Raw genomic sequence first — 15,236 nt, 5'->3', positions numbered from 1 at the left:
GACAAATAACAACCACACAGTTTGCTTTCCCAAGCCCCACAGGCATTCAAAAGAAGCCTGTTGACTGCAATTAGGATACCCCAGCTCTTAAAAGTCAACCTTCCCAGCAGGCAGTGAGATTCTATCATGGGCCATACAGCCTGGGCATGTTTCAGATTTAGCATGGAGGCAGACTCATGGAAGGAGATGACGAGAAAGAAAACCCTAATGACTTAAAATTCACAGCCCCCTCAAGGGGGGTCTCCACTGATGCCTCCCAGATAGAATAGGCTAGTTTCACACTTTGTAGAGAAACATGCACACACACACACACACACACACACACACACACACGATTTTCTTTCTAGTCCTACCAAACTAGGCCCACCTATGTGATTACCTACACATGGCTTCCCTAAGAGCTAGCGTTCATCTCTCCACCTAAAGGCTTTTTCACATGGGAGTGCTCTAGTGTAGGTCAGGTGAGAAGTTCTGGGGAGCTAAGGCCCCAGGATTTATCCTCAATGGATGAAGAGTAGAGTGTGTCAATGAATGTCCCAGATTCCTCATAGGCAGTAGGGCAACACTCTGGTGTATTCTGTATCTCCTGGTGAATCCAAAGCCAAACTGAGCCCTAGATATCACCACTGTGATATTTTGACATCCATGACTGGCTTTTCTCCTTTCCTTATCTCCCCTAACCATTCTCTCACCTCGATTCCTGAGTGTGCATCCCAATTCTTATTTGCACTTGTCTCGGGCTCTGCTTTTGAGGGAAATCAAATTCAGGGAGTTGGCCAAGAGATTTTAGATTTCCTTCCATGCTTCCATTTATAAACCTAGAGGCACCCCACTGTCTATGGAATAGGTAGAAAAATCTCACAGGGATATCTGTGATTCATCTCAGAAAGATACTATGTATCGAAAACACATTAATTCCAGAATGCTGTTTATGATTTCATTTTTTTAAGTCTTAATATATAGGCTTACTTCAATCTGAATTTCTCACTTAGCTGGTGTATATTTTTCTCCTTTGCCTTCTTTAAGTGACTCTTTACTTAGTAAGGCTTTTTATGATTTCAAAAATAGGGTGGAGTCTCCCTCTCTACATCAGCATAACCTTTTGCAGATACCTCTATTAAAACCATTTACAGCCTTCACCACAAAACTATGAGTAGCTTCAGAATAGACATTATTTTTTTCTTATCATTGTATTCTCAATTTCTATCACAGTGGCTGATATTTAGTAGATGCTTAATCAAAGTGTGTTGTTTGGCTAAATGAATAAAAAAATGAAATATCCATGTTTGATTTTCAAGGGCAGGTTTTGATGACTTTGCTACTCTCCTTTCCAATTCTAGGAAATGATACAATTTTCTATCCTAGGTTATCTATGGAGTCAATAATATTTTCTCAAAGATAAGTGACATATAAAATATTACAACTTACCAGACTGGATACGTTGCTGAAATTGATTGTGTCTTCCTTTTATAGTGTATGTATCAGAATAACATACTCCATACTGATACCCAACACAGAGAGGGGTGATGACTAAGGCAATGAGCTTGGTGAGTGAGACTTGGTGAAACAGAGGGACTTTTAGAACCACAGGACCTAAATTCAGCTCATGGTTTTGCTAGAGATTTTAATCAACCTACTTGAGATTTCTGCTTCTGGGAGAGCCTCTTGGTTTCTGGTCAGGTCATGATCTCAGGGTCGTGAGATTGAGTGCCACGTTGGGCTCTGCTCAGCACAGAGTCTGCCTCTCTCTCTTCCTCCCTCCCCCAGCTTATTCTTTCTCTCTCTCATATAAATAAATAAAATCTTTTAAAAAAGGTTTCTGCTTCTGTATCTATAAAATGGAGATAGTATTTAATTTCCAATGTATATTAAAACGTTTAATGAAACATAACACACAAATGAATTTTGTAAAATACCATGTAGTAGTCACATATGTGTGCATGCATACATGTGTCTTTCTCTAAATATACATATATTTACATATATACAAATATATGCATATATTTACATGTTTATAATTCTTATAATTTTAATGATAAATGCTTTATATAAAATAGGTCTTTAGGAGCCAAAATGAACACCACAAAATGCAGCCTAGAGATTTAGGGTTTGATATGGAGCCAGAAATTTGGGTAGAATTTTGCTTTTGAGCTGCATCCCAAATAATGAGAACCTATCTTGGTTTTAAAGACCTCTGGAAAAGCACCTCCATTGCTCAGATATCCTCACAATTTGAAGTGGGAAATTTAGGTACTGTATACCTGAATATATAAAGCAGTGTAAGCACATGTATTTTTTTCAAAGTATTTGGGAAGAAATTTCTGGGATTGAGATAGCACAAATACAGTTTTCTTGTTCTAACAAAAGTTGATTCCAGAACTGGCACTTGATATCTTCCTCACTTTCATGGAATAATTCAAGTGGTTTCCCAGGGTGTTGCAAAATTTAATACTTCTGGTTGTGATTATTTCCAGGAAGAAGATTGTTCCTGCAAGAAAATGTGCCAGCAGTGCTATATGGCATGTAGAGTTATGCAATCCCACACACTGACCAGAATGGGATATTTGTGTGCGTATTCAGCAGCTAGGATTTATGGGATCCTGTGTGTCATAGGTCTGCACAAAGTTTAGTGATGCAATGAAATGGGGCAAACAGAAATGCCCTGGGAAAGATGAGTGAGCCAGCAACCACAAGTATAGAAGGAAGTCTAGTCCATCCATATAATCCCAACGCAAAAAAAAAAAAAAAAAATAATGACAAATGATTTTCTAGAAGCATTTATTATGAGATAGGGAAAAAGTAGATAACGAAGTTTACTATAGGGATGGGAATTCAGAGCAAGTAATAGGCATTGAGGTAGAGGGTAGGTATTAGCACAACTCTGCAACTGAGTAAAAATGTCACAAGCGTAAAGGCAAAGAGCCAAGGCCAGAACTTTAGTTTCTTGCAACTGGCTTGAAAAGAATAATTTTGGATCCCAGTTTTAGAGGTACGGAACCACAAATTTAAAAAGTTAAGTACAAGGAAGAAAATAGGGATCTGGTTACCAAATAGGAAATACCAAAGAGGTCCACATCTCAGAAATAGAGCTGAACTGGGTACACAATTAGTGCTTGAGGCTGAGTACTAGAATACTAGTTATAATTGTTCTGTCTTGAGTTAAAAGATCCCGAAGGACTCAGCCCAGATCAATCCTCAAAGTTAGACTGAACTTGCTCTGGTTTGGAGAAGCAGTGCGAGCAAAGACTAGCAGCCAAGCAGAGACTTGTATTGTGGATACTATGGTATGAAAATAACAAGTGTCCATCATAGCATAAAGCATTTTCTGTGTCTCACTGATTAATCCTTCAGAATCACCGTCTTTGAGAAATCAGACCTCATGTCCTAAGCTTCTATAGCTTCTTTTTAAGAGACGATTTTTTTCCTTTTCCTTCTAGAGTTTTGAGATTAGATCTATCAGGGATCTTGTCTTGAAGGCTAAAGTAATGAGTTATTCAAGTTTCATGGTGGAAATTATCCTTTCCCAAATCCAATTACATTCCAGCTGGCAAATAGCACTGGCTGTCTCAAAACCCAAACATCTGGAAGAAGGTTTGAATTGGCCATCTCCCTGCCTCTTATGTCTGAAACCTTTTTGATGGTAGGTTAAGAAACACGGTTTTGGCTGGACAAGATAAATATATTTTTTTAACCATTAAATCTCTGAAGTACCATAAAGTGGACCAAATAAGATATAGAAGTCACAAAAGCCATAAATCCCTAATTTATTTAATAATTGTATCTCAACTGCGAGACTGAGACCAACAAAACCATGGATTTGTTTTTAAGACATCATATGTTGTGACTCTAAAAGATCAAACTGACAATTCATTTATTTGTGGGCTACTCAGTTAACTAAAGAGTTCAGCTATCCAAAAAGGGTGGTCTGAACAGAGCTGTTGTTTGGACCTTATGTTGACCCAGAGACTGGAAGGAAGACCTGAAATTAAATGTTCACATCTAATCTTGACCTCCATTCTTTAAGGATTTCTTTCTTAGGTTTAGCAGGAAACACTGCTACAAAGAAATGCTCAGTTTGAGAGGCTACTGAGCTGTTTACTAACTCTGAATACCAACAACCTCTTTATACCTTCTGGTCCTTGGTTTCTTCATCTGTAAAATGTCGGTGGTAATTGCCGGGTTTAGCTGTGCTATTACAATAGATAATATATGCAAAGATATGCCAAACAGTTGGTGCTCATTACCTGGCACTATTTTTTATTGTTGCTATTACTAAGCAATGAAGCAGAGATCAGACTGGCACCATACACCAGAAGCATTGAGAATTGGTGCCTGGATTGACATGGGTTTACAATGCCCAATCTGTAATAATTAGTGAGGGAGTCAGGAGACAGTTGACATCAGGGAGCGTAAAATGTGTTCCTTTGGATAAATCTGGAATTCAGCTGTGGAAAAAGTCCATTCCTCTCTTCCCCCCTTTAAGGATACCCACACAAGTATCAGCAAGGGCTAGCCCCCGTCCTCTTTCTCTGTTCTCATACGGCAGCAAATCTTTGCTAGAAGTTTCCTGCTGAAGTTCCCAAATCTGTTCACCCTGTTTCCTGTTGGGAATACATACTTAATAATATCTCCTACTATCTGAAATTCTTTTTCTTATTTCAGTAATTCTTAGAGTCAGTGTTTGAAAAACTAGAGGTTTAAAAGGAGTTTATTTCCTCTCTGATTCCTCGCCTGCAATCAAATTTAATAATCTAGTATGATAATTTTATGAGAAATCAAAGTTACTCATAACGCAAATTTATATTAATAAACTCCTACGGAAGCATTTTCTAATAAAAATAGTCACTACTAAAATCTTTTTTTAATTCTTTCCGCATCAATTTTCAAATGGATAAATATTCTTTATTTGTTACAAATTTTCTGAAACTGTAAATTCATTGACTCATTCAACAAACATTTATTGAGTGATTAAGAAGTCTCAGGCACTGTGGGATTTTTCCTTCCTGGGAAACATTAATGAACAAGACAATTATCTTAAACCTGTCCTCATGGAGCTTAGAATCTAACAAGAGAAATAGAAATGAAACAGCAAATCAACTTCATATGGTGGAAAGAATGCTTTTTATTAAAGTCAGGAAGCCAGGGGAAGGTATTTCTCTTGTAGAGAGACTGTTTATTTGTAAAAATACATTGATGAACTTTCTTAGTATGAAAAATCAGGCCCTTAGAGTGATTTAATGGATTTAGTCAGTGTTTCTCAAACCTGGTTGCATTTAAAATAACTTACGTAAATTAAAACAAACAAAACCAAAAGGCAATGCTCCCCCGCAGGAACTTCTGATTTCATTGGTTGGGTGAGATCCAAACAGGATTTTTGTAATTCTCACTAAGTGTTTCTAATAGGTAATTCCAAGAGCATATTTAATTTGCTGTGCTAGAATGTGAAACCACTCCACCTTCTACCACCACCATTATCACCACCCCCAACATTTCAGGCAAGTTTGAAATACTTTTACTCTGTTCAATAAAAGAAGAGGGGTCATATCCTATAAGGAGCAAGGAGGTGTTAAAAACATGTGCAAACTGGAGGGTATTATGCTGAGTGAAGTAAGCCAGTAGGAGAAGGACAAACATTATATGTTCTCATTCATGTGGGGAATATAAATAATAGTGAAAGGGAATATAAGGGAAGGGAGAAGAAATGTGTGGGCAATATCAGAAAGGGAGACAGAACGTAAAGACTGCTAACTCTGGGAAACGAACTAGGGGTGGTAGAAGGGGAGGAGGGCGGGGGGTGGGAGTGATTGGGTGACGGGCACTGGGGGTTATTCTGTAAGTTGGTAAATTCAACACCAATTAAAAAAAAAAGTAACTTTGGAAAAAGTTTATTTTATTGTTAGTAGCTGAGAGCTATAATTATGGGCCCTCAAAATGCAGAAGTGTTTGAAACAAAGTTCCCCTCTGAAAACTAAGCAATAAATCAACTAAGGAAACTGCAGCAAAAGTATGGCAAGTTAGTTCAAACTAATGTAGCCACAGAGCTAAAAACAGAATAAGTGGTTCAGAAGAGGAATCATAGGAAAATGAGGCAAACACATGAAGTGGAAACAAATAGGGCAGAAGTGGATAACCCTTAGCCTTTGTTTTGACTTTGAGTTTTTCTGATCCTCATGATAATATCACTCCAAATCTGGAAATGCAGATGGAAAAGGCTTACCATTACGACAGTGATCTTAGCTAAAGATGTGCAAGAGCATATCTGTTCCCATTGCCAAGAGAATCACGGTTGTGAGATGCACCACGTGACATCTGAATCATCAAACTCCTTACAACTGATTCCACGGTCATGAAGCAACCTCTGATTAAAATTTGGCTTCCCGTGTACATCTGCCTACAGGGACTCAAGGGGCTGATTATATAGGCTTTGAGTATATCCAGTTCTCATAAAATTGTGCAGTAGCTTCTGATTATAATTTGGCATCCTGTTCATCTTGACTACATGAGGAAAATAAATTGGTTACATGAACTTGACAATCTCTGATTGTGTGACAATGATTTCTTACTGTAAATTCAAAAGCTGGCATTGTTTTTATACATCAGGCTCAAGAACTTGGTCCATTTTAATCTATCTCAGCAGATGGATATGTTCATGTGATGACAATATTAGATATGTTGGCCTGCAACATTGAGATTCTAGATATGGTGCATTTACTAGAGTATATATCTCTTCCTTGCAGAAATGAGAAGCTATGATTTTGCTATTTGACAAGCCATGATATTGTTCATGAGGGTTTTCTTTTATTTGAAACTTTATTTCAGTTCTACCTGGTTCAAGAACTTTCTACCCATCCCCAAAATACTGGGGTAGACAGCGTGTTTGTTTGTTTGCTATTAGAGACCAGGGTAATGTCTGATAATAAATTCACTACCAATTGCAGTGGCTTAAATAAGATAAGCATTTCTTTCCCTCAGCTGTAATAGCCCCAAACTAGGTGGGTGGTCAACTGTAGGTAAACTGTTCCATTCTCCAGGTTATCCAAGGATCCAGGCTTGTGCAGTGGCTCTGCCATCCTCAAAATATGGCCTGTTTTCTGGATTTAAGAAGGCTGGTTCAATGTTGATCACATTCTACATTTTCCCATTAGTGGGAAGGAGGCAGAGAGGAAATTCATGATGAGCAACCACGTTGTTTTGTGACATTACAATAAATGTACTTAAGATTCAGTTCCAATTTCGGGATTTTGAAAAGAAGTATATGTACATCATGAGGATTTGGGAATAAGTTAGTACACATATATGCTTCAGCAAGAGTATCTGACTATATAATAAGTACTACACGAGTTATTATGATTAACCTCACTTTATTGTTTCGAAATGGGGTTAATAAGAATAGAGATTTGAATCACAGAATGGACACACATCACTGAGTGAACTTCAAAAAGTAATACAGTTGTTACTGTTACTTTATATTTAGAAAAACATTATAATCACATCCTCTATTGTATAAGATATACATTCATATGGTGTGAGGGTAAAATGACTATTAGCCACACATTCCCCATACTTAATATTTTAATGTCTTTAATATTAGGGTTTCACCACAAGTGTTATTCATTTTGTCTTTCATGGAACCTTTCCCTTTCTTTGCAACAAACTGATCTTTGCTTCTTAATGTTTTACTTCTCTATTTCCTCTCTTTCCCTCTCTCTCCTTCCCTCTCTCCTTCTTTCTTTCTCTCTCAACACACACACACAAACACACACAGAGATTTGCTCTGCAATACAGGCAGAAGAGGTACCTAAGAATTCTTCCAGAAATATTTATGATTAGGAATAAACTGGGGGAACACCTGGGTGGCTCAGCAGTTAAGTGCCTGCCTTTGGCCCAGAGTGTGATCCTGGAGTTCCAGGATTGAGTCCCACATCAGGCTCCCTGCATGGAGCCTGCTTCTCCCTTTGCCTATGTCTCTGCCTCTCTCTCTCTCTCTCTCATGAATAAATAAATAAAATCTAAAAAAAAAAGAATAAACTGGGGACTTACATGATTCTAAAGACCACCAGGATGACAAATGTAGTCAGAAAAATGTCCCCTAAAATTCTAGATTTTTTAAAGATTACTTTCAAAATAGCATTGGATTACATTTTGCTTATTTATTGTTAATCCAATAAATATTTATTGAGCATATATAATGTGCCAATATTTGTATTCAACACTGGGAACTCCATGGTGAGAAACATCTGGCAGGGAGTGCCCTTGCTGTATTGGAACACAGAGTTTAGTGGGGATATGCACATTAATGAGAAAGTAATACATGCAAAGGTGGAAATTATAATCAATGGGCATAGTGTTTCAGTGGAGCAAAAGGAATAAGCTCTAGGGATCTGCTGCACTACACTATACCTACAGTAAACAGTAATATATTGTATAGCTGAGTATTTGCTGAGACGGTAGATTTCCAGTTAAGTGATCTTTCCACAATGTATTTTTTTAAGTGTGAAACTGGACACCAAAAAAGTTCTCTATACATTTCATTTCATTTGACAATGTAAGGAAGTGTGTATTCGACACACAAGAGATACACAAGGAGAGCTTCTCTAAAGAAAAGCAACTGAACAGAAATTTTAAATAAGGAGAGGTTTAAGAGTGAAACGAAGGAGTGGGGAAGAGTGTTCCAGATGACAGCCTTGTGGTCCATTGACAGGTTGTGTATTGTTTTCCTCATTATTATATATAATTATTTGTATATAAGTGCATACTCCTATCTTGTAACTTATTTAATAGACAATATCATAAATATTGGGCCTGGGTTTCTTCATCTATGAATTGAAGGGTTGCACTAAATATTTCCTCAAATGTTCAGATTTAAAATCTAAAACCGCATGACTTCATAAATTTTCACAGATCTTGGGAAAAAAATGTCATACTAGGAGAATAAATGTTAAACTCATTTTTCGTTAAGTATCAAATATAAGCCTTCAGAGGATACTCAGTTATTATCAATACTTGATCATCAAACTAAAACACATTTTTCCAAAACATCAATTGTTTGATGTCCTGTTTTGACATTCTAAACTCACATACAACTGCAATAACACCTGGTGATAGAACTAATAAATGCTTAGTAATGAAATGATAGGAATAAAAATAACTTTAACATTGGAAAATATGATAAATATATTTATAATAATGATAGACATAAAATCAATAACCTAGTTAAAATCAATCATGTCTAAAAGAATATAAAACCCACAAAGATAATTTCTGGGACTTTGGTAAATTTGAGAAAAAAATAAATTATCTTGATTAAGGTAGGGTAAAGATGTGTAGAAGACAATTTTCATAAATTATCTCATTTGATCTCCACAAATCCAATGAAGCATGTATTATTATTACTTATTTTAAAGTCACGAAAATTTTCACTTGGTAGATTGTTATCTAGCGTAAAGCAATGTTAAAATTCAGGGATTTAAGCTCTACTGAATCCTTACATTGAATGGATTGCTGTCTGATTCAAGTATCTTCTTTTCTACTAAAAGCCTGTTTTGCAAACTATACCCATAATCTGAAAGCCCTAATTTCCTTCTTCTAATTCTCTCCTCTCCACTGAAGATTTTTAATTTCCTCTTATCAAGGTTGTTTTTAGAAAAGGAACAAAAACTCTCAATGAAATCTCTGTAACCAGAACAATCCAGCCTGTCTTTACTAGAATTAGCACCATGACCTAAAAATTAAAGTTCCATTGATATGATCCCAGTGCCACCATTTCAGAAGACTGGATGGCTGTCTGCAGGATATGAGTTCATGTTGGTGTCCTTAAAGCCATATACCTTGGGCAGTTGTCCAATCTATCCAGGTGTGCAAAACCTTAGAAGATCCACCGAGAAAAGTACCCAAGCTGGCTCACTCAAGTTTAACCTTTGTAGCCAGAATTGTGCAGGATCACACTTGAATAGCAAATGAAAAGAGCCTTGCAGGATGATTTCTTATCCTCTTTGAATACAGTTTGAGTGAAAATACACTAAAATACTTGCTGAACAGAATCAGCTCCAGTCCTTGACATTCATATAGGATTGCTTGCTACACCCTGAGATGATACACAGATACATAAATTTGCAAATACATGCATTTAATTTTATTGAGTCATATTGGTTTAAGTCGCTTAGCCATTATCACTACCATCAGCAGCTATTAGAGGTTTCTTATGGGTATAATTCTTATAAAGTCATTAATACGTTTCTACATCATTTTAACTAACTTCATGGGATGCTTTAGATGTCATTGAACCTGTATTTGTAACTATTTGTGATGTTATGGTCATTTTCTAATCCACAACTATGCCCTTCTCTTTATGTCTTCAATTATTTTTGCAAATTGTTTTGATGTCTGAGACCCAATTCCAACATGGGGGAGGCGGTTTTCCAATACCTTCAACAAGCAATTCTCAGATACCAGCAACATGAATTCAACTCAATTCTGACACTATCCAAATGGCATCAGATTCTACAGACAGAAGGTTCAGTCCTATAAGACCACCCCCTCTTAGGTTGGATTAATTTGCTAGAATGGCTCACAGAACTCAGAGAATTACCATTTTATTTTTTTCTTAAGATTTTATTTATTTATTCATGAGAGACACAGAGAGAGGCAGAGACATACGTGGAGGGAGAAGCAGATTGCCTGTGGGGAGCCTGATGCCGGGCTCCATCCTAGGACACTGGGATCACGACCCAAGCTGAAAACAGATGCTCAACCACTGAGCCACCCAGTCATTCCTACCAGTTTATTATAAAAGGAAGGAACTCAGAACAGCCAGATAGAAGAGATGCATAGAGCAAGCTATGTGAGAGGAGGCACAGAGCTACCATGCCCTCTCCTAGGCACACTACTTTCTCCCATCTCCATATTTTCATCAACTCAAACTCTCTGAACCTGGTTCTTTTGAGGTTTCATGGAGGCTATATTATACAGGATGATTGATTTTATCATTGGCCAGTGACAATTGATTCAATCTCTAACCCATCTCCCATTTCTGGAGGTCAGTGGGGTGGAACTGAACGTTTCAACTCTCTAAAGACAAGGTTAGATCCACTGGTAGCCAGTTCCCATCCTCAGGTGCTTTCTGAAAGTCATTCGTTAACATAACAAAACGCACTTCATTGCTCTCACCAGTTAAGAAATTACAAGGGTTTGGGGAACTCTGTGCAGGAAAAGGGGAGGAAGACTAAATATTCCTTATTACAAATCAAATTTTCCAAAATGCTTTCAAAATTTACAATTACGTTATTTGAAATCCCCAAAGTTCCCCAAATATCCATGTGGAATAAATGTCATAGTATCAGGTAAGACCTCCATGATAACTAATCCAGAGTTTAAGTACTTTAATAAATCTTTAGTAATTTAAGTGAAGTTATACAAAGTCTAATTGAGAATTACATCATACTTACAAGTCAGCAGTCCTATAGGTCCCATTTGTTATCCTCTCTGTAATCTGACATACCTGAGGTCAAATCATACATAGCTCCATAGCTCTTTGTGACCGTGGTCAGTATGTTTTGCCATAAAATAGTAGTAACTATTGTGTTGTGAAGATTTAACAATACATGAAAGCAATTAGCAAGGTTATCTTGCCTATAGGAAATCATCAGTCAATTAATAGTAGCAACAACATTACTAACATGACTTGTTAACCTTAAGAATAAAATTGTCAGTTATTTTACCAGCAAAATGTTTATTCAGGAAAAGCAGAGAATTGCAGTCAGGGATAAGCAAGCTATGGCAAAACCATAGGCAAGCCTGAGAACAAAGGAGAGCAACACTCTTTTATAGAGGAAAGGGGGAGTTTGGGAAGGGCTGTTATAAACAAAAAGACCATGGAAGTAAAGTGCGAGTTTGAAGTGTAGTGGCTTTTCTTTTCTTTTTTTTTTTTTTCCTTTTTTTTTTTAGTGGCTTTTCTTTGAGTTGTGACTGTCTCTCATTCATTGGCTGGGCTGCTCGACAACAAGTGGTAGGGCCATGAGAGTTTCCCTTTCTGGCCTTTCAACTCCATTTTAGTGAAGTTTCCCTGTATTAATTTTCACAGATAAATAGTAATTTATCTTTTATTTTCTTTGGAATAGAGTGAACTTTGTCTCTTCATAGAGTTTCCTTATTTGATTCTTCCTTTGTCCTGGAAGACACATAAAACAAAACCTATTCCATTTCTGTGTATATCTAGTGAACTGCATATAGAAAACACTCAATAAATGCCTTAGTATTTTAGGTGACCATCTAAAAGAATAATAATAATAGCTACTAATAATCATGTTTTATTTTAGTCTTTGTCTTATGTTATCTGATATATTTATGATAATCTAGTAAGGTAAGTGCTATTGTATTAGGTTTTGCCCAGAAGTTTTCAAGACTGTGCTAATGAGAGATAGAGGCAAGATTTAAACCAGGACTCCCTGGCTGGTCCTTTTTCAATATGCTTTTCTGCCTACCAGGTTAAACTGGATTTCTGTTTCAGGGAACAAAAATGCATTATATGAGAGATTTTGTATATTACCTCCATCACTCTGTAAGCAGTAAATCTTGAGCACAATTTTTTTTTAATTCAATGGTAAAATTTTAGATGCCAATGAGGATCAGGATATTTCTTTTGGAGAGGGTGATTTCTAGAATCTTTTAACTCATAGCAAAAAGATACTGATTAATACTTCCACACATATGTCTGAAGCTGTTTGCCAGGTTTGAAATCTCGGGATGGATTCAGATGATATTATTGAAACTGGTTTAAATGGAGAGGGTAGGATTTAGGGCTTTCATTAACAGATTGACCAGCTGAAGGCAGGCATCTTAATCCAAAATAATTGGTGACATTTTAAAGACCTAGGATTTGAGGGTGAGATTGCATATTACACACGTTTATAGTTGCTAACAGCCACAAACATTAGACAGTAGGGAAGAGCACACCCTGAATGTTGCAATACATTGGAATTCAAGGTGATAACAAATGCAACATTTTTTTGTTTAGTTCTAAGACTTAACATGAATATAACAGGCCACAAAGTTCTAGACTTGAAGAATTTCTACCCAAAGGAATACATTACCTGAAAATATGATGATTAAAAACAATGAACAATATATTTTTTTTTGCTTGCTAGTTCAGTAAAAAGGAAAGAGTGCCCCATAGTTCAGTTCTCCCCATAAGAGGACAAGGACAATCCTGTAGCTCTCTCTCCCTCCTCTTTGGCACAGGCAGTTGCTGATTACCTTTTCAGGATAACAATAGCAATAATTCACAAAACAGACAGAATCTGCTGGAAGCCCTGAATATGAGGATCATGTTGGGCATGAAACACACCAGGGAAGAATGTTCTGGCACCAGTACCACATGTGGTCACAATAACTACAGAGGGTGAAATCCAAAAAAAAAAAAAAAAATTCATTATGCAAAATAAAATTCTGTGCTGAAATGTTGCATGGCTTCCATAAACAATTGTATTATTTGAAAAATAACAGAGCTGCATGCCGCTGATTTATGTGAAATTTTGGCTCGGTGCTTCTCTCATTTTCAAGAATTTTTAGTCTTTCTTTCATATTTAATTATTTAGTAAATTGAAGAATACCAAAGAAAGATTATTTTGTCCCACTGAGAAAATGTCAATATTATACAGTATATATTAGCTTCTCTTTTTTTAAAACAGCAAAACAGAAACAGATTTATAGTTCTCTCCAATCTACCTCCCAAATAGCCAAAATAGTCAGAATCAACCTGGCTGAATGACAACCAAAACTGCTTTTCTAGTAGAATGTAAATTCTAGGGGTAGATAATGGAAATAAACAAGAAACACATATAAGATAATTTCAAAGAGTTTTCAGCTACGAAGAAAAATAAAGCAAAGCAGCATGATAGAGAGTGGTTTGGAGCATATTCATTTTCTATTTCTGCATAACAGATTTCCAGAAATTTAGCAATTTAAAGCAGCACAATTTATCAACTCACAGTTTTCCTAGGTCAGGAGTCTGGGCATCAGTTAATTGAGCCATCTGCTGAAGGTCTCATCAGGCCCCTATCAGAATGTTGACTGGAGTTACATTCTCATGTGGAGCTCAGGTTATTCTTCCAAGCTCATTCATGTTGATGGCGGAATTCAGTTCCTTGCAATTAATTGTAGGACTAAAGTCCTTATTTCTTTGTTGGCTGTTGGTCGGAGGTAATATCAGCATCTTGAGGCTGCCCTTAGGTCCATGCCATGCGTCTCCCTCCATAGACCCTCACAAAATGATTGCTTCCTCCACATAAACAGAAGAATATCTCTTTCAAAAGGCTTGCCTGATTAGCTCAGGGCCACCCAGGATAATTGCCCTTTGGATTAATTTATAGTCAAGTTATTTGGGACACAATTACATCTGTATACTTCCTTGTGCCAAATAACATAGCACAATGATGACAGGGATCTCCCAACATATTCACAGGACTCCTGCGTATTCAGAGACAGTAGATTATACAAAGTTGTAGGTACTTGTCGGTCATCTTAAAATTCTGACCACTACCATAGTAGATAAGCCCACAACATTAACTAGCATAGCCAAAAAAGACTTCTTAGGGAAGTAATATTTGAGTTGAAACTTAAATGTTGAAAGGAATCCAGCCACATAATAATCATGGAAAAAAATACTAGAGCAGCAGAAATAATGTGTCTGAAGGATTTACTGTAGGAGATAACTTTGTAGGTACAACAAACAGAAGGTCCAAATGCCCAGGGAAGAAAGATAATTTCATTAAGGATCTGTGGGCCATGCAGACTTCAAATTTTAAGATAATAGGGCTGCATTACATGAGTCATACGGAATTTGAATTTGAAGTTCATCAGGAAGTATTAGTGTGATTTAAGCATGAAGAGCCATAATATATTTTTTTGCAAAATTTCAAAATCTTTCTATTTGATTTTTTAAAAATATTTTTTTATCTAAGTAATCTCTACACCCAATGTGGGGCTTGAACTCATGGCCCTGAGATCAAGTTGCATGTTCCTCCAGCTGAGACAGCCAGGTGCTCAGTTAGATTTTTATAATCACTTTTTATGCTTGGTAATTAAAAATTCTCACATGAAGGGCAATAACTATGGAAAATAAAACTTATCACTTGGCAAAAAGAGTTTGCTATTGTCCTTACTTGTCACTGTAGGCTGTTCTGAGTTCCCTCCAGGAAAATAAAGACAAAAAAACAAAATATGTATAGATTTAAAATTTA

At 36.6% G+C, this 15,236-nt stretch overlaps 1 pseudogene; it reads left to right on the top strand.

Annotated features, from left to right (window-relative positions):
- Positions 1-15,236, top strand: part of LOC111098648 — a 44,754-nt pseudogene that overhangs the window by 13,330 nt on the left and 16,188 nt on the right.

The sequence above is a fragment of the Canis lupus genome, chromosome 13 (genome assembly GCF_011100685.1).
Source record: "Canis lupus familiaris isolate Mischka breed German Shepherd chromosome 13, alternate assembly UU_Cfam_GSD_1.0, whole genome shotgun sequence".
Lineage (NCBI taxonomy): Eukaryota > Metazoa > Chordata > Mammalia > Carnivora > Canidae > Canis > Canis lupus.
The sequence above is the reverse complement of the archived record's forward strand: the minus strand, read 5'-3'. Positions and strand labels throughout refer to the sequence as shown.